Below are 23,168 nucleotides of genomic sequence, written 5' to 3' on the forward strand. Positions count from 1 at the left end.
AACTAAAACCACAGTGAGATACAATTTTCAACACACCAGACTGGCAAAAATGAAGAAGTCTAACAATATCAAGTGTTAATAAGAATGTGGAGCAATAGAAACCAACACACACTGCTAGAGGGAATGCAACTGGTGTGACCCTACTTGGGAAAACAGTTTGTCATTAGTAATAAATTCGACATGTGTATTAACTATGACCCAGCAATTCTACTTGTACATATATACTCCAAAGAAACTCTCACACAAATATATTAGTTTCCTATTGCTACTGTTAACAAATTACCACAAATTCAGTGGGTCAACCCAAAGTTATTCTCTTACAGTTCAGGAGGTAAGAAGTCCTGAAATCAAGAACAGTAGGACTGTGTTCCTTCTGGGCTCTAGGGGAGAATTCACTTCCTTGCCTTTTCTAGCTTTTGTAAGCTGTCTGCATTCCTTGGTCCATGGCCTAATTCCCCATCTTCAAATGCACTTCCAAGCAGCACAGCATCTTCTAATCTCTCTCTAACTCTGACCCCCCTCCTTCCCTTATGACTGTGTATTGGGTCCACCCAGAAAATCCAGAATAAGCTCCTCAAATCAAGATCCTTAGGTTAATCACATCTTGAAAATCCCTCATGTCACAGAAACAGTCACAGGTTCTGAGGACTAAGATGCGGACATCTCCGGGAAACCATTATTCAGCATATCACACAAGTAAACTAGGAGACGTGTACAAATGTTTAGAGCAGGAAAAACAAGAACAACAACAACCTAGAAGTAACTCAAAAGTCTATCAATAAAGGGGTGGAGCAAGATGGCGGAGGAGTAGGAGACCTGGATTTCGTCTGGTCTCAGGAATTCAGCTGGATAGGGATCAAACCATTCTGAACACCTATGAACTCAACAGGAGATCAAAGAAAAGAATAGCAACAACTCTCTGAACAGAAATGCGACCACTTTCTGGAAAGTAGGACATGTGGAGAAGTGAATCCGAGGCGATATTCGGGAGGATAGACGGCGGGGGTAGGGTCCTCTGTCGGCTGCTTCTGGCAAGTGATAGAGGCATGGAGCACAAAATCGGAACTTTTAGAAGTCTGCTCCACTGTGGGACGTCACTCCGGTGACTAAGCGGGGGGTGGAACCCTCGTGGGACAGTGTGGTCTCAGGACCCTCGGGGTCACCGAGGGCACCCTTCTCCCAGGTGTCGGAGCGGGGAAGCTGGCAGCAGAGACAGAGCCGAGGCGCGGGCTCTCAGCTCGGGGTTGCCATAAACCGTGATCCACAGCACAGTCGGGCCACTGCTCCTCCAGCAGGGACCCAACAAGCGGCAGATACGGGGAGACTCACCTTCTTCCCCCGGGGAGGAGCGGTGCGGGAGCGCACTGCAGGGATCTGCTGGGTTTGGAGACTCAAGACGGGGTCGTGTGCCAGAGATAGAAACCCTCGGTCACAGGCCGGGTGAGCACGGAGTGTGGCCGGAGACTGGGGAGACAGGAGTGACTGACTGCTTTTCTCTGGGGGCACACTGAGGAGCAGGGCCCCAAGTTCTTGGCTCCTCCGGCTCCTCTGGGGCGGAGATTGGGAGGCCGCCATTTTCACTCTCCTCCTCCAAAGCTGTACGGAAAGCTTGCAGGGAACAAAAGCTCCCGAGAGCAAACCCGAGCAGATTACTTAGCCCGGACCCAGCAAGGGCAGGGCAATTCCGCCTCGGGCAAAGACATTTGGGAACCATGGCAACAGACCCCTCCCCCAGAAGATCAGCGAGAACAGCCAGCCAAGACCAAGTTTACCGATCAATGAGAATGGCAGAACTCCAGTGCTAGAGGAATACTGTACACAGAATCCATGGCTTTTTTACCATGATTCTTTAGTCTATCAAATTTTTTTTTAACTATCTTTTTTTTTATTTTTTGAATTTTTCTTTTTCCCTTTTCAACCAACATCATATCAATCCCTTTTTAAAAAAAAACATTTTTATCTTTCAGTTTTAGAGTCATATTCTATCCCTTCATAGTAGTTACCCTTATTTTTGGCATATATATATAAGTTGTTCTCTCTTTAAAATTTTGAGATAGTTTCTTCTAACAGATCAAAATATACCCTAAATCTCTAGTGAATGGTTTTGTTCTACTCTCCTGCCTGATCACATTTTCTCCCTTTTTTTCTTTCTTTTTTTTAATCCTCTTTTCTTTTTTCAAACAACTTCTTATCAATTCCTTTTATAAATTTTTTTTATAATTTTCATCTTTACAGTCATATTCCATCCCTTCATTATATTAACCCTTATTTTTGTACATATGTAAGTTTTTCTTTCTTTAAAATTTTGGGAGGCACTATCTTCTAACAGACCAAAATACACCCAAAATCTAGTGCGTGGCACTGATCTATGTATCATATTTGATCATATTCTGTTTTTTTTGTTTTGTTCTGTTTTTTTTCTTCCTGTTTTTATCTTTTTCTTTTTTCTTTTTTTTGCTTCCTCTTTTTTCTTTCTTTCCCTTTCTTTTGCCCCCGGCTTCAGGTCTTTTCTGATTTGTTTAGAGTATATTTTCTGGGGACATTGTTACCCTGTTAGCATTTTGTTATCTCATTAATCTATTCTCCTCTGGACAAAATGACAAGATGAAAAAAATCACCTCAACAAAAAGAACAAGAGGTAGTACCGACTGCCAGGGACCTACTCAATACGGACATTAGTACAATGTCGGATCTAGAGTTCAGAATCATCACTTTAAAGATACTAGCTGGGCTTGGAAAAAGCATGGACGTTATTAGAGAACCCTTTCTGGAGAAATAAAAGAACTAAAATCTAACCAAGTCGAAATCAAAAAGGCTATTAATGAGGTGCAATCAAAAATGGGGGTGCTAACTGCTAGGATAAATGAGGCAGAAGAGAGATTCAGTGATATAGAAGACCAAATGATGGAAAATAAAGAAGCTGAGAAAAAGAGAGATAAACAACTATTGGATCACGAGGGCAGAATTCGAGAGATAAGCGATACCATAAGACGAAACAACATTAGAATAATTGGGATCCCAGAAGAAGAAGAAAGAGAGAGAGGGACAGAAGGTATATTGGAGCAAATTATAGCAGAGAACTTCCCTAATTTGGGGAAGGAAACAGGCATCAAAATCCAGGAGGCACAGAGAATCCCTCTCAAAATCAATAAAAATAGGTCAACACCCCGACATCTAATAGTAAAACTTACAAGTTTCAGAGACAAAGAGAAAATCCTGAAAGCAGCTCGGGAGAAGAGATATGTAACCTACAAGGGTAGAAACATTAGATTGGCAACAGACCTATCCACAGAGACCTGGCAGGCCAGAAAGGACTGGCAGGATATATTCAGAGCACTAAATGAGAAAAATATGCAGCCAAGAATACTCTATCCAGCTAGGTTGTCATTGAAAATTGAAGGAGAGATAAAAAGCTTCCAGGACAAACAAAAACTAAAGGAATTTGCAAACACAAAATCAGCCCTAAAAGAAATATTGAAAGGGGTCCTCTAAGCAAAGAGAGAGCCTAAAAGTAACAGTCCAGAAAGGAACACAGACAATATACAGTAACAGTCACCTTACAGGCAATACAATGGCACTAAATTCCTATCTTTCAATAGTTACCCTGAATGTAAATGGGCTAAATGCCCCAATCAAAAGACACAGGCTATCAGCCTGGACAAAAAAACAAGACCCACCGATATGCTGTCTGCAAGAGACTCATTTTAGAACCAAAGACACCCCCAGATTGAAAGTGAGGGGGTGGAAAACCATTTACCATGCTAATGGACACCAAAAGAAAGCTGGGGTGGCAATCCTTATATCAGACAAATTAGATTTTAAACCAAAGACTGTAATAAGAGATGAGGAAGGACACTATATCCTACTTAAAGGGTCTATCCAACAAGAAGATTTAACAATTGTAAATATCTATGCCCCTAACATGGGAGCAGCCAATTATATAAGGCAATTAATAACAAAAGCAAAGAAACACATTGACAACAATACAATAATAGTGGGGGACTTTAACACCCCCCTCACTGAAATGGACAGGTCATCTAAGCAAAAGATCAACAAGGAAATAAAGACTTTTTAAATGACACACTAGACCAAATGGACTTCACAGACATATTCAGAACATTCCATCCCAAAGCAACGGAATACACATTCTTCTCTAGTGCCCATGGAACATTCTCCAGAATTGATCACATCCTAGGTCATAAATCAGGTCTCAACCGGTACCAAAAGATTGGGATCATTCCCTGCCTATTTTAGACCACAATGCTTTGAAACTAGAACTCAATCACAAGAGGAAAGTCGGAAAGAACTCAAATAAATGGAGGCTAAAGAGCATACTACTGAAGAATGAATGGGTCAACCAGGAAATTAAAGATGAATTTAAAAAATTCATGGAAACCAATGAAAATGAAAACACAACTGTTCAAAATCTTTGGGATGCAGCAAAAGCAGTCCTAAGAGGCAAGTATATAGCAATACAAGCCTTTTTCAAGAAACAAGAAAGGTCTCAAGTACACAATCTAACCCTACACCTAAAGGAGCTGAAGAAAGAACAGCAAATAAAGCCTAAACCCAGCAGGAGAAGAGAAATAATAAAGATCAGAGCAGAAATCAATGAAATAGAAACCAAAAGAACAGTAGAACAGATCAATGAAACTAGGAGCTGGTTCTTTGAAAGAATTAACAAGATTCATAAACCCCTGGCCAGACTTACCAAAAAGAAAAGAGAAATGACCCAAATCAACAAAATCATGAATGAAAGAGGAGACATCACAACCAACACCAAAGAAATACAAACAATCATGAGAACATATTATGAGCAACTACATGCCAGCAAATTAGATAATCTGGAAGAAATGGATGAATTCCTAGAGATGTATAAACTACCAAAACTGAACCAGGAAGAAAGTGAAAACCTGAACAGAACTATAACCACTAAGGAAATTGAAGCAGTCATCAAAAATCTCCCAACAAACAAAAGCCCAGGGCCAGATGGCCTCCCAGGGGGATTCTACCAAACATTTAAAGAAGAATTAATACCTATTCTTCTGAAACTGTTCCAAAAAATAGAAATGGAAGGAAAACTTCCAAACTCGTTTTATGAGGCCAGCATTACCTTGATCTCCAAACCAGACAAAGACCCCATCAAAAAGGAGAATTACAGACCAATATCCTTGATGAACATGGATGCAAAAATTCTCACCAAAATACTAGCCAATAGGATCCAACAGTACATTAAAAGGATTATTCACCACGACCAAGTGGGATTTATCCCTGGGCTGCAAGGTTGGTTCAACATCCGCAAATCAATCAACGTGATACAATACATTAACAAAAGAAAGAACAAGAATCACATAATTCTCTTGATAGATGCAGAAAAAGCACCTGACAAAGTACAGCATCCTTTCTTGATTAAAACTCTTCAGAGTGTAGGGATAGAGGGTACATACCTCAATATCATAAAAGCTGTCTATGAAAAACCTACAGCAAATATCATTCTCAATGGGGAAAAACTGAGAGCTTTCTCCCTAAGGTCAGGAACATGGCAGGGATGTCCACTATCACCACTGCTATTCAACATAGTATTAGAAGTCCTAGCCACAGCAATCAGACGACATAAAGAAATAAAAGGCATCCAAATCGGCAAAGAAGAAATCAAACTCTCACTGTTTGCAGATGATATGATACTTTATGTGGAAAACCCAAAAGACTCCACCCCAAAACTGCTAGAACTCATACAGGAATTCAGTAAAGTGGCCGGATATAAAATCAATGCACAGAAATGAGTGCCATTCCTATATACCAACAACAAGACAGAAAAAAGAGAAATTAAGGAGTCGATCCCATTTACAATTGCACCCAAAACCATAAGATACCTGGGAATAAATCTAACCGAAGAGGCAAAGAATCTGTACTCAGAAAACTAAAAATACTCATGAAAGAAATTGAGGAAGACAGAAAGAAATGGAAAAATGTTCCATGCTCATGGATTGGAAGAACAAATACTGTGAAGATGTCAATGCTACCTAGAGCAATCTACACATTCAATGCAATCCCCATCAAAATATCATCCACTTTTTTCAAAGAAATGGAACAAATCATCCTAAAATTTGTATGGAACCAGAAAAGACCCCGAATAGCCAGAGGAATGTTGAAAAAGAAAAGCAAAGCTGGAGGCATCACAATCCGGACTTCCAGCTCTATTACAAAGCTGTCATCATCAAGACAGTATGGTACTGGCACAAAAACAGGCACATAGATCAATGGAACAGAATAGAGAGCCCAGAAATGGACCCTCAACTCTATGGTCAACTCATCTTTGACAAAGCAGGAAAGAATGTCCAATGGGAAAAAGACAGTCTCTTCAACAAATGGTGTTGGGAAAATTGGACAGCCACATGCAGAAGAATGAAACTGGACCATTTCCTTACACCACACACAAAAATAGACTCCAAATGGTTGAAAGACCTCAATGTGAGACAGGAGTCCATCCAAATCCTAAAGGAGAACACAGGCAGTAACCTCTTTACCTCAGCCGAAGCAACTTCTTCCTAGAAACATCGCCAAAGGCAAGGGAAGCAAGGGCAAAAATGAACTATTGGGACTTCATCAAGATAAAGAGCTTTTGCAAAGCAAAAGAAACAGTCAACAAAACCAAAAGACAACTGACAGAATGGGAGAAGATATTTGCAAATGACATATCAGATAAAGGGCTAGTATCCAAAATCTATAAAGAACTTATCAAACTCAACACCCAAAGAACAAAGAATCCAATGGGCAGAAGACATGAACAGACATTTTCCAAAGAAGACATCCAAATGGCCAACAGACACATGAAAAAGTGCTCAACATCACTTGGCATCAGGGAAATCTAAATCAAAACCTCAATGAGATACCACCTCACACCAGTCAGAATGGCTAAAATTAACAAGTCAGGAAAGGACAGATGTTGGTGGGGATGCGGAGAAAGGGGAACCCTCCTACACTGTTGGTGGGAATGCAAGCTGGTGCAACCACTCTGGAAAACAGTATGGAGGTTCCTCAAAAAGTTGAAGATAGATCCAGCAATTGCACTACTAGGGGTTTACCCCAAAGATACAAATGTAGTGATCCGAAGGGGTACGTGCACCCTGATGTTTATAGCAGCAATGTCCACAATAGCCAAACTGTGGAAAGAGCGAAGATGTCCATCGACAGATGAATGGATAAAGAAGATGTGGTAGATATATACAATGGAATATTATGCAGCCATCAAAAGGAACGAGATCTTGCTATTTGCAACGACGTGGATGGAACTGGAGGGTGTTATGCTGAGCGAAATAAGTCAATCAGAGAAGACATGTATCATATGATCTCACTGATATGAGGAATTCTTAATCTCAGAAAACAAACTGAAGGTTGCTGGAGTGGGGGTTGGGGTGGGAGGGATGGGATGGCTGGGTGATAGACACTGGGGAGGGTATGTACTATGGTGAGCGCTGTGAATTGTGCAAGACTGTTGAATCACAGATCTATACCTCTGAAAGAAATAATACATTATATGTTAAGAAAAAGAAAAAAAAAAGAAGATAGCAGGAAGGGAAGAATGAAGGGGGTGAAATCGGAGGGGGAGACGAACCATGAGAGATGATGGACTCTGAAAAACAAACTGAGGGTTCTAGAGGGGAGGGTGGTGGGAGAATGGGTTAGCCTGGTGATGGGTATTAAAGAGGGCACGTTCTGCATGGAGCACTGGGAGTTATGCACAAACAATGAATTATGGAACACTACATCAAAAACTAATGATGTAATGTATGGTGATTAACATAACAATAAAAAATTTTTAAAAAGTCTATCGATAGTAGAATGGGTAAAGCGTGATATATTTATTCAAAGGGATATTATATAGCACTGGATATTATTACTATGCGTTTCAACATTTGCCAATTACTCTTGAAAACAATGTTGGGTAGAAAAAGCAAGAAACAGAAGAATATATATAGAATGATTCCATTTATACGAAGTTCAAAAGCAGATAAAACAAAATTGTGCGCTGTATGGGAAAACATACATAGGTGGCAAAGCCATAAAAACAAAAAAAACCAAGGGAATAATCACACAATACTCGGGATAGCGGTAACAGGGGTGAGGCTCGGGAAGGAGGACAATATAATTGTGAAGGGGCAGCAGAAGACTTCAGTACTATGGCTATGTTTTCTGTTTTAAACTGGTGGAAATAGAAGAATGTCCAGTTTATAATTATTCTTTATGCTGGACATAAATATTTTCTTTTCCTCCTTGGTTTATATGATACATTTCAGTTTCCAAAAAAGGAAATGGACAATACAATGAAAACTGAAGAGCCAAAGCTCTTGTCATTGCCAATATGTTCAGCACACATTCTTTTACTTTAATTTGCGGAGTTCCAAGGGGTATGCTTTGGCAACATACATGAGCAGTTAACAACTCAGTTTTCACTATGTTAATGGGAACTCTATGGCTAAACCACTAAACTAAAACTTTACTCCATGGGATTATTAGTACTAAAACTGAATGTTTATTCAGAGATCTACACATACACACCCCAGTTTGTTCACTTTTCTCACTCTTGTACCGTGTGTTGACATTACCATGCATTACAGATAATCTACTAAATAGGATTACCTTCCTTCTCTACAGTCCTTTCCACGGTGTTTTGTCCACATAACTTTTATGACTTTGATGCTGATGACATGTAATTTTAAGAATCTAATCAGCAAATATAGATTGATAATAATAAGTATTCAGACATACTTTTTTAACTATGTCATTTCTCCAAATAACCTCTAACTTGATAAAAGCTACAGTGAGATATTTTCACATGCAAAAATAAAATTTTCTTTTTTTTTAATTTTTTAAAATTTTTTTAAGGTTTTATTTATTTATTTGAGAGAGAGAGAGCATGAGCAGGGGGAGAGGCAGAGGGAGAGAGAGAAGTAGGCTCCCGGCTGAGCAAGGAGCCCTATGCGGGGCTTGATCCCAGGACCCGAGATCATGACCCGAGCCGAAGGCAGACATTTAACCAACTCAGTCACCCAGGTGCCCCAAAAATTTTTGTCAAAAGTGGCAGAAGCCAGAACGTTACAGTAGTTCTCCCGTTTTCCCATAATATGTATGACATATGTCATTGTCAAGGTATCAAAGCACTTAATTCTCCTTTTGAAGTACTACCTGTCCAGTTTGACACCTTCCCCATAACCTTTCTGAAAGAAAAGACAATATTTCAAGCATTATCCCCTTAAATGTTACAATATATTTAGCTGAACTGCCTGTGAATTAAAGGACTCCCTTGAGCATAAGTTTGTCAGAAGATCCATATTTATTATCTGCTAGAAACTTTAGATGATCACAAAAATAACTTTCTCACATTAGGAAGTTCCTGGGGTTGCCTGGCTGGTTCAGTCAGCAGAGTATTTGACTCCTGATCTCAGGGTAATGAGTTCAAGCCCCATATTGGGTGTAGAGATTACCTAAAAAATAAATTAATTAATTTTTAAAAAGCATCTTTATTCCTATTTTTTAAAAAGCAGTTTTCTTTTCAAAAATTTTTAAAGAAACTGTAGAAATATTGCTATTCCTTTTTCCTGTTTCTGTAGGGGTCTAAGTGATGAGCATGCTGTCTTGTGTGAGCAAAGGGGACAATGAGTAAAGGGGGTCATTTTCTTACATGAAAATAAGAAAAGGGATATTATACAGCTCAGCTGACTTCACATGCCACATAATGTCTATGCAATAATTCTAAAGATACATACAATTAATAAAATCCATATGAGTTATCTATTTTATCTATTTTATTTTATAAAACATCTAATAAACTTTCACTATATATATAATTTTAAAGGGTAGGTGGCTAACCAAAATTAATAAACATGTGAATACTGGAAGATATTAAAGTAGGTAATTAGCTTGGTATTATATGCCTTCCACTCAATCTGAAATGGACCTCGGTACATGATTCTTGTTAAGTAATATTCAGAATGGTAAAACTGATTTTAAGATCCTGAAAGTACATAAGATATTCTGCCATGAAATCTCTAAAATTATTATTATGTCACATAGAAGTTTTTAAAAAAACAACAGTTAGGGGAAAGAAGGCTGTAACCAAAACATGGCTTCTTGCTACCAAAGTGCTTTGTATCAACCTCGTACTAAATCATTGTTGCAGGCAACACGAGATAGAAAATCGAATAATTCACCAGCATTGAACCACAGAGGTTCCAAGCAGGCATAACACCTGTCTCCCCCTTGACTGACATATTTTAACCAGGAATGAGGTACCCTTTAGATCCCACTTTCCATTAATGAAGATGTACCTTGTGGGCTTAATTACAACTCAGTTTTGACAGCAGGGGCTAACAAAGAATTTAGGCTTCCTCTATTTTGTGGTTCAGGGTACTAGAGAAATATATCCCAAACACCAATGACAGAAGACTCTAAGGCTTCTAATGGCTCTGCTCTTGTTAACTGGGAATAACACCTTGGGAATTGTACAGTAGGTATTTTACATGTATGAAAACGAAGGTAATGATTAGTTAAGCAATGCACCCAAGGCCATGGGTACTAAGTGACTCAGCCTGGGTATTAACATAGGACTGCCTGATTTTTCAAATCCACACAACATGCTGTGTCCTCGGGTTTTATATGCCACATCATCTGAATCTTAATTGTAAAAATTTGAACCAACTTTGGCCCAGATCCACAAAGACTAATAAAGACTTAGAGTTGGAATAAAAATTTTCCCTGTTGTATTTCACCTTGTGCTTCTAAATTTGATCTCGATGGAGGTTTTAAGGCCCTTACTAATTCATCAGGATTGACTCCAATTGTAAGACACAGAATGACATGCGGAGCAACAAAAACCTGCATAATTTCCTGGACCTGTCATCTCAGACCATCCACCCATAGGGCATTCTTAACATCTGACACCATCTTTTCAGATCGGCCTCTTCCATGAAACAGGATCATGGCAGCTGTAAATTTCCTAGCCACAAATTCTTTCAACTCAACTGAAATAAAAACAGATGAGAAATAATTCTGACAATCCATATTTTTGCATATAATTGATTTAGAGATGTACTTGCTGCAGCAGTGATCTGAGATAAAACAATCTACTTAAAGTCATCAAAAGAAGGAATTACCACAACTAAAATACTCTTCTGTGGTCCTGCAAAAATCAATACATCTTGTTCAAGTTTCTTAATAAATTTCCAAGGGAAGGTAAGTACTTTTGATAGGTCATGACAGGGTTTATAGGCATAAATTATTCCTGCTTCCTCTAACAGGCAATTGAAGGCTCAGGTGGATCAGTGTGTGGTACATCGGATGCCTTGGCTAGGTGTAAGGATGTGCTACTCATGAGGTCAAAAAGGTGGAAGACGATGGCAAACATAGGTAGTATTTGAAAAGAAGGCCAAAGCAGAAAACAGAGAAGAGCATGTAAAAAAAAAAAAAGTCAATCAGAGGAGCAAGCAAGAGAGAAACAATCAAGGTATACTGTTTCAAAGAAAAAGACTGGGAAGTTCAGAGCATTTGGTGCAAGGCCTGAAACAATTTCCTAAGATGAGGGAATACTGGCCTCGTTGGGTGTGGGTGGTAAGGAACGCATTTGAGATGCAGAAGGGGAAGATTTTATGGGGTTTTTTTTCCTTTCCTTTTACAGTACAAAGATGAATTATAAGAATTTAAATATAGATTTTAACCAGTATTGTCATAAAGACCATTTCTGATTATGGATCATAGAATGCAGCCTTATATTAGTACAGTCATACCTGGCTGATATTAGGTATTTGGTACACATGTGTGAAGTGGAATTTAAGAAATGGGTTTTTGATGAGAACCAATGCTATTTTCCTCACGGACAGTATCTGTCATGGGCAGATGATTCACACTGATGCCTTATAAATAGCATGAATTCCTTAGGAAATTTCTCCACTGGGTCCTCCTTTCATACTAAATTCAAAATATTAGCCAAACCCTGCAGTGCTAAGTATACGTATGTATGTATGATATATGTGTGTATGTGTGTACAGATGTATGTGTATGTATGGATGTATGTGTGTTTGTGTGTGTGTGTGTGTGCATATAAAGACAAGTCAGGAGTCTACTGACATTAAAACTTGAGAGAGAGAAACTACACAATCTGGCTTTGTAGCAACAGAGTCCATGACTTTGGCTTTCATTCTTGGTCTTCTGAGCCAGTAGACAAGCGTCAAGTAGATCATTCATACCAATTATTCCAGCATCGCATGTGTAAGTTAGCCTTTAAAAGAGATACTAAATGAGGCTTGTGATCTGTTTAAATTATAAAGGAATTGACGTAATTATGAAACTGATTCTTCAGATAATAAAAATGAATGCTCTCATTTACCAAGAGCCTATCATGGGCCTGGTATCTGTGCCTGGTGTTTGACATACATATGATATTCACAACAGTCACCCAAAGTGAGTATTATTGGCCCCATTATGCACGAGGAACCTGAGGCTAAAAGAAAGTAAGTAAATTTACCTCATGTGAGTAATTTACCAATAACTGAGCTAGAGTGCCGACTCGGAGATGCCTGGGTCTAAAGCTTGGGCTCTTTTCATCATACTACACTACTTTCAAGAGTTAGCGTACATGTGCTCAGGGCCACTGCCCATATTGCTGTGAAATGCAGCCCCACAATCAGAAGAGATCTGTCAGTGGTAAAAAACAGTAGTTTATGTTCAACCTAATGTACCAGAACAGAGTCAGAAGTTAACACTGCCATTCTTCTTGTTTGCCAAATTCAACAGGGTGGTCACTCTTTTCCGAGTCTAATTAATTATATCAGCAAAGGTTGGCTTCTGCAGAAGGAAAGCACAGAAGAAATCAAGTATGCTTTCCAAAAGCTTAAAGCTCATGCTTCATGAAGAGTAGGCACATCCTGAATTGTAAATATCTTTTCCAGGTGCAGCCCATTTCACAGAAATGATGAAATGACCCAAGAAAGTGAAGCTAGAATCCTGATTTTACTTTATTTTCCAAAAGCTGAAAGTTAATATATAAATATAATATAATAATTTCCCAATATATTCTCTTAATTTAAACCTGTCATGATCATGGTCATAAAGGAAGTTCGTGGGAAGTACAAACAAAGCTGGATGTGATGCCAAAAGTCCTGGTTTCCCTGTCCCAGTTCTGTGACTATTTAGCTCCAAAATTCTGGGACATTTAACTTCTCTAAGCCTCAATTTCCTCACCTTCTAAATGGGAATAATGATTCTTACCTTTCACAGAAGTGAGGATGAACTGAAGTAGTATAGACTAAAGCACTGTATAAATCATAAAATGCTTGGGCGCCTGGGTGGCTCAGTTGGTTAAGCGACTGCCTTCAGCTCAGGTCATGATCCTGGAGTCCTGGGACCGAGTCCCACATCGGGCTCCCTGCTCGGCAGGGTGTCTGCTGCTCCCTCTGACCCTCCCCCCTCTCACGTGCTCTCTCTCATTCTCTCTCATGCAAATAAATAAATAAAATATTTAAAAAAATAAAAATAAGAATAAATCATAAAATGCTACACAAATATGCCACCACATTCAGAATGCAGAGCAGCATCAGGAACTCTCCATTTACCAAATCCTGTCCCCACAAGGCTCGCTTAACTTCCTTTCTTGTGTTCTGGAAGATTTCCCTAGATGTTATTTCCGGGATGTTATCCCTCGCCCCACTTATTATATTTGATTGCTTCAGTGGGTGTCTGTCCCCAGTAATCAAACCAGTCCATGACTAAAGCAACAAATGCCCCCAAAGAACTTCCCCTCCAGCCAAAGAGCAAAGGGCTGTTGGACCAATAAATCACTGTCGTGGCTATAACTTCGATGCCCTACTTACAGTTCACCTACAGCTTCCAAAAAGTTTCAAAGTAAAGAGAAATGTGCAATTTATTCTAGGATAATTTGCTTGCTTATATACTCCAGAGCTCCAGGTCATTTCTCAGAGACATGGACACCTCGTACTTTAAAACAGATATACACACACAATTATAAGATCTGCAAAGAACAACTCTATCTCTGCCTTGCAGATTATCAATATGTCTACAATAGTGTGGGAAATTTGTTGATGATTTCCTCTAGTTAATTCCTAATGATGCAAACAGATTATCTTAACAGGTCTGGTACTGCCCAGTTGTGATAAAAAATGAAAGGCTTTTTCTTTTTAAAGGAACTATCAGTGTTGCACACTCACAACTCAGCTTCCAGAAATATCAACTGTGTGGTCCGTGTCAAAGTTGTCTCACAACTGCAGTAAAGGGCGTTGTGAAAAGATGGTGCTGAATGGCTTGTCACACAATGTTTATACAACACAACAGAGGCGGCAGGTCGTGTGCTTAAGAATACAAATTGTGGCTCCAAATAATCTGGGCTCAAACCCTGGCTCCCCAACCTATTAGCTGTGTGATCTCGGGAAAGTTAATTAACCTTTCTGTACCTCAGTTTCTTCAACTGTATAATGGACTGATAATTGACCTACTCTATAAAATTGCTGTGCATAATATACGAGCCAATATATATAAAGTGCTTAAGACAAGGCCTGGCACACACTAAGCTCCTTATAAATGTTAGCTATTCCTACCATTATTATTTTGCCGGCACAGGCATTAAGGGGTTACACTGCATGCGGTGAAGTTTCCTGAGGCATCTTGTCCCAAACTCTCCAAACACGATGCAATTGCTGGGATCACTAGATGTAAATAATCAATATCGTCTGATGTCAGTGTGTATGAATTGCTCACAGAGCTTCTGTGGTTTTGAGTTTCATATTCTGTCAAGGAGCCTTCTTCTTTCATGGACAGTACTGGTACAATCTTGAATATGTGAGCAGAACATGAGTATAATCCCTAATATGTCCCATAGTAGTAAAAGTGTAGACAAAATCAGACAAGGTGGATTTGCATCCTGGCTCCGCCACTTACTAGCTGTGTAAACTTGGGCAAGTAACTAAACCTCTCAAAGTCCAGTCTCTTCATATGTAATATGTGGAAAGTAATAGTATCTATCTCATAGAACTTTATGAGGGTTAAATAAGACAATTACATGTTAGCACAGTGCCTAGTACATATACTCAATAAATGTTAGCTATTGCTATTAATTTTTCTTTGGTTTGGTTAGTCCAGTTGATACGAGTTCTTTGCCAGTGTGTTAATCAAAAAACAAATTATGGTAGCAACTGATACTTTGAGGCTTATAAAATGAAAGGATGAAATTTTACTGGCAGAAGGCTTTTCTTGTGCCATTATAATGTCAAATTTAGTTCACTTTAACATGCATTTTTGGAAGATTTTATTACAAACCTTACAATATAAAACAATTCTGGAGTAGTTGTCTAAGTAATTTATAGAAATATGTTGAGAAAGTGGTTGACCTCTGTAATAGAATCATCAGGGCTTCCTTTCTACTAAGGATTTTTGTTTGTTTATATAATTTTTTAAAGATTTTATTTATGTATTTGAGAGAGAGAGAGAGCATGAACAGGGGGAAGCACCGAGGGAGAAGCAGACTCCCTGCTGAGCAGGGAGCCAGATGTGGGGCTCCATCCCAGGACCCTGGGATCATGACCTGAGCCGAATGCAGATGCTTAACTGACTGAGCCACACAGGCGCCCATGTTGTTTGTACAATTTAAGAATTCAGATCAGAACTTCAGGATGAGAAAATCATAGAGTTAAGACAGAGGATATCTAGCCCATCAAAGTCAGGCAGACATGACTTAAACATGGTTTGCCTTTGGCAAAGCTGAGCTAGCCAGTTCATCTTTGGTTCCTTTACTTTTCTCAATCCATGAAACTTTCCTGGTCCAATTGCTCTTACCAAGTGGTCAATTTATTTCCATTAGTGTTAACTGTTAATTAACTTGTTCACTGATGGGCTCTCAAAGATGTTTAGAGATTCTTAAAGTTGGAAAAGCCAGAAATATTGGGGGAAATTAAGCTATCATAGTAGAATTATAGGTTGTAAAGTTGTGCAGAGAACATTACCTGTTATCTTTTGCCCACTATTGCTATGTCTAAGACCTCTCTTGTTTGTGTAGATGCACTTACGCTCTTAGATTGGAATAATTCTGCTGAAAACTTTCTTTTTGACTTGGAGATAAAGAGGCTCAGATCCTATGACATAATAGTTGGCTATACCCTCTACTGCAGTTGATGAGAAGACCCAAAAGCAAACCTGAACCCACATCATTCCTTTCTTAAAGATATCACCCAATGGCAATACCAAAGAATGGCTTAGTCCCAGCTTTCCCAAAGATATATAAAGACAACGTGTTGCCCTCAAATAGAGCTCTATTACAAGTCTCCTAGTCCACACCTCCAGGAGATGGCAGCCCTGAGCCACTCCTATAACATTCCGGAGCTGCCACTAATAACTATTGAGTGACTCAGACATGTGGCTCATTCAACACTAAGCATATCTTGCTAGAAAGATACTAATGGTTCAACTCGGGCAGAGGTGTTTTGTAAGGTTTTTCCTCTTCCTTTCCATAATTAACATGAAATTTTAGAACTGGAAATCTTAGAAATCATTTTCCTAGCCCTCTCATGTTACATATAAAGATTCTGAAATCCACAGGGAGCAGGTTATCTGCCCAAGTTCCCATGGATGATGAGTGGAGAGCAGCCCAGATCTGTGTCCCTCTCCTGTTCACAAGCCTTTCATTGTTCATTGCCTTCAAAGTGGCCCCATCTTCCTATCTGGCCCCATCCTCCTAGCCACTGCTATCCAAGACAGACTCCTTGTCGCCTCATATACATTCTATGTGGGAAATGATTACGAGCAGAATTAGAGATACATTAGAGGCAGATTCACTAGTGTAGGTGAAATATAATGGTGACTTGGACTGGGGTTGTGGCAGCAAACATGGAGAAAAGTGGACAGATCTCTCTTAAAGAGTAAATCAAAAGAACTTTCTGATGGATTTAATATGGTGGTGGTTGAATAAAACGAAGGAATCAGAGAAGATGCCTAGGTTTCTGGCTTGGGTAACTGAAGATAAGGAAGATAAGGCAGGGGAAGGAGAGTGTTGGGGCATGGGGCAGTAAAATAAAGTGTTTTCTCAATGTTTCAGATAAAATAATCTATTTGAGAGGGGGCATGGCTTATGTGAGAGGAGGAACAACTCTTCCCCCTTTTCTGGATTCCATGAGAATAGATTTCCCTTAACCTTCCAGCCTTTGGGCCCACCCCTTGTTCCTCCCTACAAAGGCATGGTGAGTTACCTGATTAGTATGCTAGGAAGACTAATTGGGTATGCACCCCGGCCTCTTGCTCCCCTTAATCTTCTGGAGTCAGGCTACCCACAGAAGGCATTCCTCTACTCTGTTCCTTAGTGCTGTAAATTTCAAAGGGATAGGCCCTTATGTAGAGAAGATTGTAGGCCTCTAGCCTTGTCTGTATCTGGGTGAGTAGGTCTATTTAATTTTGGAGGTGAATATTATAAGCCTTTAAAGATAAGCCCATATGCCAGTACCTGCTCAACAATTATTCCTCTTCTGTCTTCTCTCTCATCTCAGCCAGTTCAGGGCAGGAAAGAGGGATGTTATTTATTGGGTCTTCTCAGAGTCCAAGAGTGGGAGAAACAGTGATAGATCGTCCTAACTCTGACACTTATGACCCCGCAGCCTCAGGAAAAGGTCTCCAGGCTTGCTTTAGCAAGCCTCTGGCTTATTCTTCAGCTTGGTACGTTTACAGAGAATTTGAGAATTAGAAATGCATTCATAATAAATGGACTCCTTTATCAAGGAAGGGAAAAATTATCTTTTATAAAGCTGGAGTGATTAAAAAAAATACACATCCACACATAAGTCAGCTATTACCTTCTGCTAGAAGTAATGAAGCAAGATGCAGGTGTTAAGGTTCAATGTGGTTTTCAGTCAAGAGAAAATATCAGCTCTAGGAAACAGAGCCACACAGCTTATAAAGTTTGGTTAACTTTCCCTTTGATGGATTATCACAGAAGGGCAACAGCAAGTCCTGTGGCTGAATTTTACAAATGACTAAGCAAGTTTCGGAGCGTTAATACATTGGGGGAAAAGCAATATAATAACAGAGGTGATTAAATCCCACATGCTTCCTGGTGGATTCAGGAGGATGGAAAATATTTCTTTTCTGTGTACAAAAGGGAAAAAAGAACGCTGCAGGAGACATTCACTAAGAGGAACTTTAGGTTAACAGAGACAGGACCTCTTCAAGCAATCAGCCTGAAAATTGCTGGCATAGTAACTTTGGTGTTGCCATTGCTAAAAGCTCCTGGTAGATACTAAACTAAGAGATATACCAAAGAAATAATATTTATCATTGTTCTCATTTTAATAAAAGGCTGGATGCTATATACCAATTGTTTAAATACCATTTCCCTGTCACTTGTTTTACTTAGAATGTACTTGAGGGGCAAGGTCTTTTTCATATTGCAAGGCATTGACCCTGAGGAAATAAATTACAACCAAGGGCCACATGGGATAACAGTTTGAAATGTAATTAAAACTGTGTGTTTTAAAAAATATATATTTCATGTATCTGATTTTAAAATTAAAAAGAAAGATACAATCACAGGCCACATAGAAGTAAAAAAGGAAACTCAGTTGTTTTCTTGAGGGAATCCTATGAGATTTAAAAATTTGCTTGGGAAATTAAAAACTGGGAACAAATACTTATTCTCATGTTACAGCCATTTATGTGAAGGTCAGTAATGTCAGGGAGGGCCAGAAGCAGACAGGGAAAAGAAGAAAAAATAAGGCAAAGGGGGACAGGCAGGATGAAGGACAGGAGGTGGAGTGGGGAGAACAGAAAAGGCAGGAGAGTAGTTGGGAGGATTGAGGGAAGAATTAGTCAACAGGAAGACAGGTGTGGAATGCCAGAAAAGAGGAAATGGAAAGCACAGGACAAAGCAATGGAGAGAGGAAAGGAGAGAGGTTGAAGCAAGCCAATAGTGAAGGGAACTCTGAAATATGTTAGGTAAATGTGTTTGTTGACACTATTGTTCCAGTGAGCTCTAGAGCATTAGATTGTGATTGTGATTGCTGTCTTTAGAAATGTCATTAACTATTCAGCACAACTGGTCATGGACGACTTTAGAAGAGTTACATACTTCTCAAAGGACCATTACCATTTCCTAGGGTAACGATAGATAATCCAAATAAAAGTATCTAGAGTCTAAAAAAGAATCTGACAATCTCAGAGGATGCTCCCGGGAAACAAGTACAGACTAGAGAAATGAGAATACTTGTGGTTCTTTGGGGGAAGATAGAAGTGGTGGTGGTGGTGATGCATTCGCTTTCATCAAAGGCTTGGTGCTGGGCTCTCTGTATACATTAATTTGATTTAAATTACCACCCCTAAAGCAGAGAGCTCCTGGTCTGACCTTTTACGCTCTCCCTAGTGAATCAGTCTGCCTGGCCTAAAAGACATCATCACTGCCATCTAAATAACCATATGAAAAGAAGAATACATGTCCTTTGCTAATCACTCTTTTCCCATGCCCGCCCCCCCCCCCCCCCGCCTGTTACGTTAGTCATAGCTGATACTTTTATTCTCTTGCTTTCATCCTCCCAGCTTTGCTAATTCTTCTTCTCTACTGGTAACAGATGAATTGCTCGGTTCCCTGTGCCCTCGCTTCTCTAGCATTCACAGCCTGGACCACCAAAGCCTTGTACCTGACCACTTGACCTGGGAACTCAACCCAGCCTTATGTATGAGAAAATGAAAGGACCCTTGGCCTATAAAGTGGCCTAGCTCAACATTATCGTTAAATCCCTGGTTTTAATGACCTTATAACCTAGTACTAGTTCCTAGGCCACTTGCCCTCGCGACCGAATTCTTGATCGCCTTCCTTTTCCTCACTTATTCACATAGAAAATGTTTATGGAGTACCTAACTACTACATGCTGGGCACTGCACCACACACAGGGAGTGCTGTAAAGCTGAGAAAGTCGTAGCATCTGCCCTCAAAGAGCTCACAGTTTAATGGAGAGAAAGACAGGTGAGCCAAAATTAAAATTACCAAAAATGGAATAAATAGCAAGAGTCATATGGGCGAAGTGTTATGGAAGTAGGTAGAAAAATTAAAAAAACCTCCTTGGGGAGTTTGCCATCCTCATTATTCTTACAGATAAAAACAGTGTAGGCATCACCCTGGAATGGCTTTATGGGCATGCATCCAGTGCAGTCACACTGAGCCCCGTGCTAAGAAGGGTCCCCTATATACACACTTGAAGTTCAAGTTGAATTAGTGTTTTGTACATGAAGTCAGATGGAGCATGTCCCGGGGGCTCCCACAGTCCAGCTTCCTGATGGGTTTTTAGTCTCCTGCTCCCTGCCCCAGCCCCATGATCTCTACCTCTTTCTACCCAGGGTTACAACAGGTTGATGGGGGTTGAGATGGGAGGGTGCCCACATTCTGCTCTTGCCCTCCGTTCCCAATGAGGTTGTGGGCATGGGTCTGAGGAGAATCAGGAGCCTGAGGTGTCTTGGGGTAGAGCAAGACTCTGGCTGCTTCCACTGTAGGCTGACAGTACCATAGCCTGTCCAGTAAGCAACTCTGTGGTGGCCTCCCACCCACCCCTGATCCAGGTATGATGCATGTTCTGGCACCAAGGCTGCAGTCCTGTGGGGTGGCCCCTTTGTTGTGGGTGGGGGTGGCTGGACTGGAAGGATGACGAGAACCCCACTTTGATTTTTCACTGGGTCCCACAAATTATGTAGCCTGGTCTAGCTCCATCCCTTGTAACCTTCAGACCTTTGAGATTAGAGACCACAATCTCCTCAGAAAATTTCCAGCCTCCGGAGTCCTATTCTCCAATCCATTCTCAACAATGGAAACTAAAACAGCAAGAATCCTCTCCCCATGTCTTCCAGGTCCCTTTTCCAAAGCTGGTTTTCCCTCTCAAATCTTGTTCTGAGAAATTAGTCACGCATGTGAGCTGCAGCCTGTGACAACCAAGAGGACCTGCTAGAGAGGATGGCTTCCCACTTGAAGATCCTATACTTCAAGCTGTATACCATGACTAGATGGTTCTTGGGCTGGGATCCACTTTGGGGCGGGGCTAAGCTATAGTTGCCAGCCTCCCTGCAGTTGGGTATGGCTACATGCCTGAGTTCTGGAGCCTAGAAAGACAAAAAATGGGAGCAGGAAATAATGTGTGCCAATCCCAGACCTGACCCACAAATCCATTTCTGTCTCCCCTCATCTGCTGATCATACATTGAAGCCCCATGTTGCAGGTGTGGAGGCAGGAAAGAATGCCCTCTTGGAGGACGGCTATCCTTCAATCAGCAAGAGCTGCTGAGCTTCCCAAGAGTGAGAAATAAGCTACTGTTGTGTTACCACTGAGCTTGCGAGGTGTACCCGTTAAAGCAGCTACACTTACTCTATTAATAAATACATGTGTGGAAATTTTTGAAAAATACATAAAAGAAAACACAAAAGAGAAAAAGAAGCGCACCTTTATTAATGTTCTTGTGAATCATCTTCCGGCCTTTCCCCATGCGTTATTCCAAGTAGTTTTTACTGAGTCCTCACAATGTAACAAACAGCATGTTGAGCACCTTTCATATATGATATCACTTAATCCTGACAACAACGTTTTAAGATAGGTATCGTTATCCCCATTTTAGGGCTGCAGAAACTAACAATTACAGAGGTAAAATACGATGCAACTCTCAAGGGGTTGGGACTGGGAATCAAATTCAGTCTGTCTGATTCTGAATTCAACTCCCTCCCTCATGCTTTTGTTGTTGTTATTATTGTTAAGAAAACTGGGATGCTATTGTTTTATAAATATGCTTCATTCACTTAATATTTTGTGGGTGACTTCCTCTGATTAAATGTTCCATTTTATAATGTACTATAATTTATTTATCCAAACACTTAGTTAGGTGTTTGGATTGATAAGCTTACACTACTATAAATAACACCACCACGAATATTCATATACACAAATCTTTGCACATACTCATAAAAATTTCCTTAGAATGATCTGGAATTGCTAAATCAGAAGTTAGGACTATTTTTAAGGCAGAACCTGTGTATTGACCAACTGCCTTACATCAGTGATTTCCAAAAGGGGGGGAGGAGGATTTTGCCCCCAGAGGCCATTTGACAGTGTCTAGAGACATTACTGTCACAACCGAGCAAGCATCTGGCAGGTAGGGCCAGGGATTCGAAGATGTCCAAAATGCCAATAGTGCCAATGTTGAGACGCTCTAAGCTACACAATGGGATCATGAGGGTGTGTCACTCTTAAGACAAAACAAAGGCTACAACAGGGCTCTTCCATTCGTTCAAACATGATCCAGCAAGGATCTACTTACTATAGCCAGATACTGTAGTAAGTGCTAAGTTAGCATTCAAGGAGGAGGGTCAGATCAACAGTCAAGAGTAAAGAGAGGAGGTGGTTTGGAAGTAAACTGTACCTTCCTTTGCTAGAGAGAAAGCACATCAGTTTCATTTTATAGCTTCATATCTTTCCATATCATTTTCATCAAGTGATTTCCATATACTTTCGCATTAAATTATACAGTCTCACAAAGTTGCCACATGAAATGATTAATTTTGGTACATCGCTACATACATAAATTCTTGATCCTTCCAGGTTATCTCTAAGAATAAAATCGGTTGCTTCTTCAACAGACACTCAAGGTCTTAGGTATAAAACATCCCTATGATGACAGTGGTTCCTCTTTCCCCTGCTGACCTTTTTGTTCTTTAATTTAACCTAGCAGATCATCTCGATTTGGTTAATTCAGAGGTGGAATAATGTTTTCCTGCTCTTTCTATTTTAAATTAGTACGCACTCCCTGAGTGCCAGTTCCTTTCTGGCTATTCAATGGGACTCACAGCAAGCATGGAAAACATAAAGGGACCAAATCAGAAGCTGCTTCTCTGTTTCCTCATTTAAGAAACGGATGGCGGGGCACCTGGGTGGCTCAGTTGTTAAGCATCTGCCTTTGGCTCAGGTCATGATCCCGGGGTCCTGGGATGGGGCCCCACATCCAGCTCCCTGCACAGCAGGAAGCCTCCTTCTCCTTCTCCCTCTCCCTCTCCCTCTGCTTGTGTTCCCTCTCTGTCTGTGTCTCTCTCTGTCAAGTAAATAAATAAAATCTTAAAAAAAAAAAAAAAGAAATGGATGGCAAAGAGAGAGGGGA

The 23,168-nt window shown here is 40.1% G+C and overlaps 1 protein-coding gene across 1 annotated transcript in view; it reads right to left on the reverse strand.

Annotated features, from left to right (window-relative positions):
* Positions 1 to 23,168, reverse strand: part of PDE11A (phosphodiesterase 11A) — a 397,322-nt gene that overhangs the window by 361,898 nt on the left and 12,256 nt on the right. The gene's annotated exons all lie outside the window — the stretch shown is intronic.

Source organism: Mirounga angustirostris, unplaced genomic scaffold (genome assembly GCF_029215605.1).
Source record: "Mirounga angustirostris isolate CCGP_5_RB_7025 unplaced genomic scaffold, mMirAng1.0.hap1 SCAF_3, whole genome shotgun sequence".
NCBI lineage: Eukaryota > Metazoa > Chordata > Mammalia > Carnivora > Phocidae > Mirounga > Mirounga angustirostris.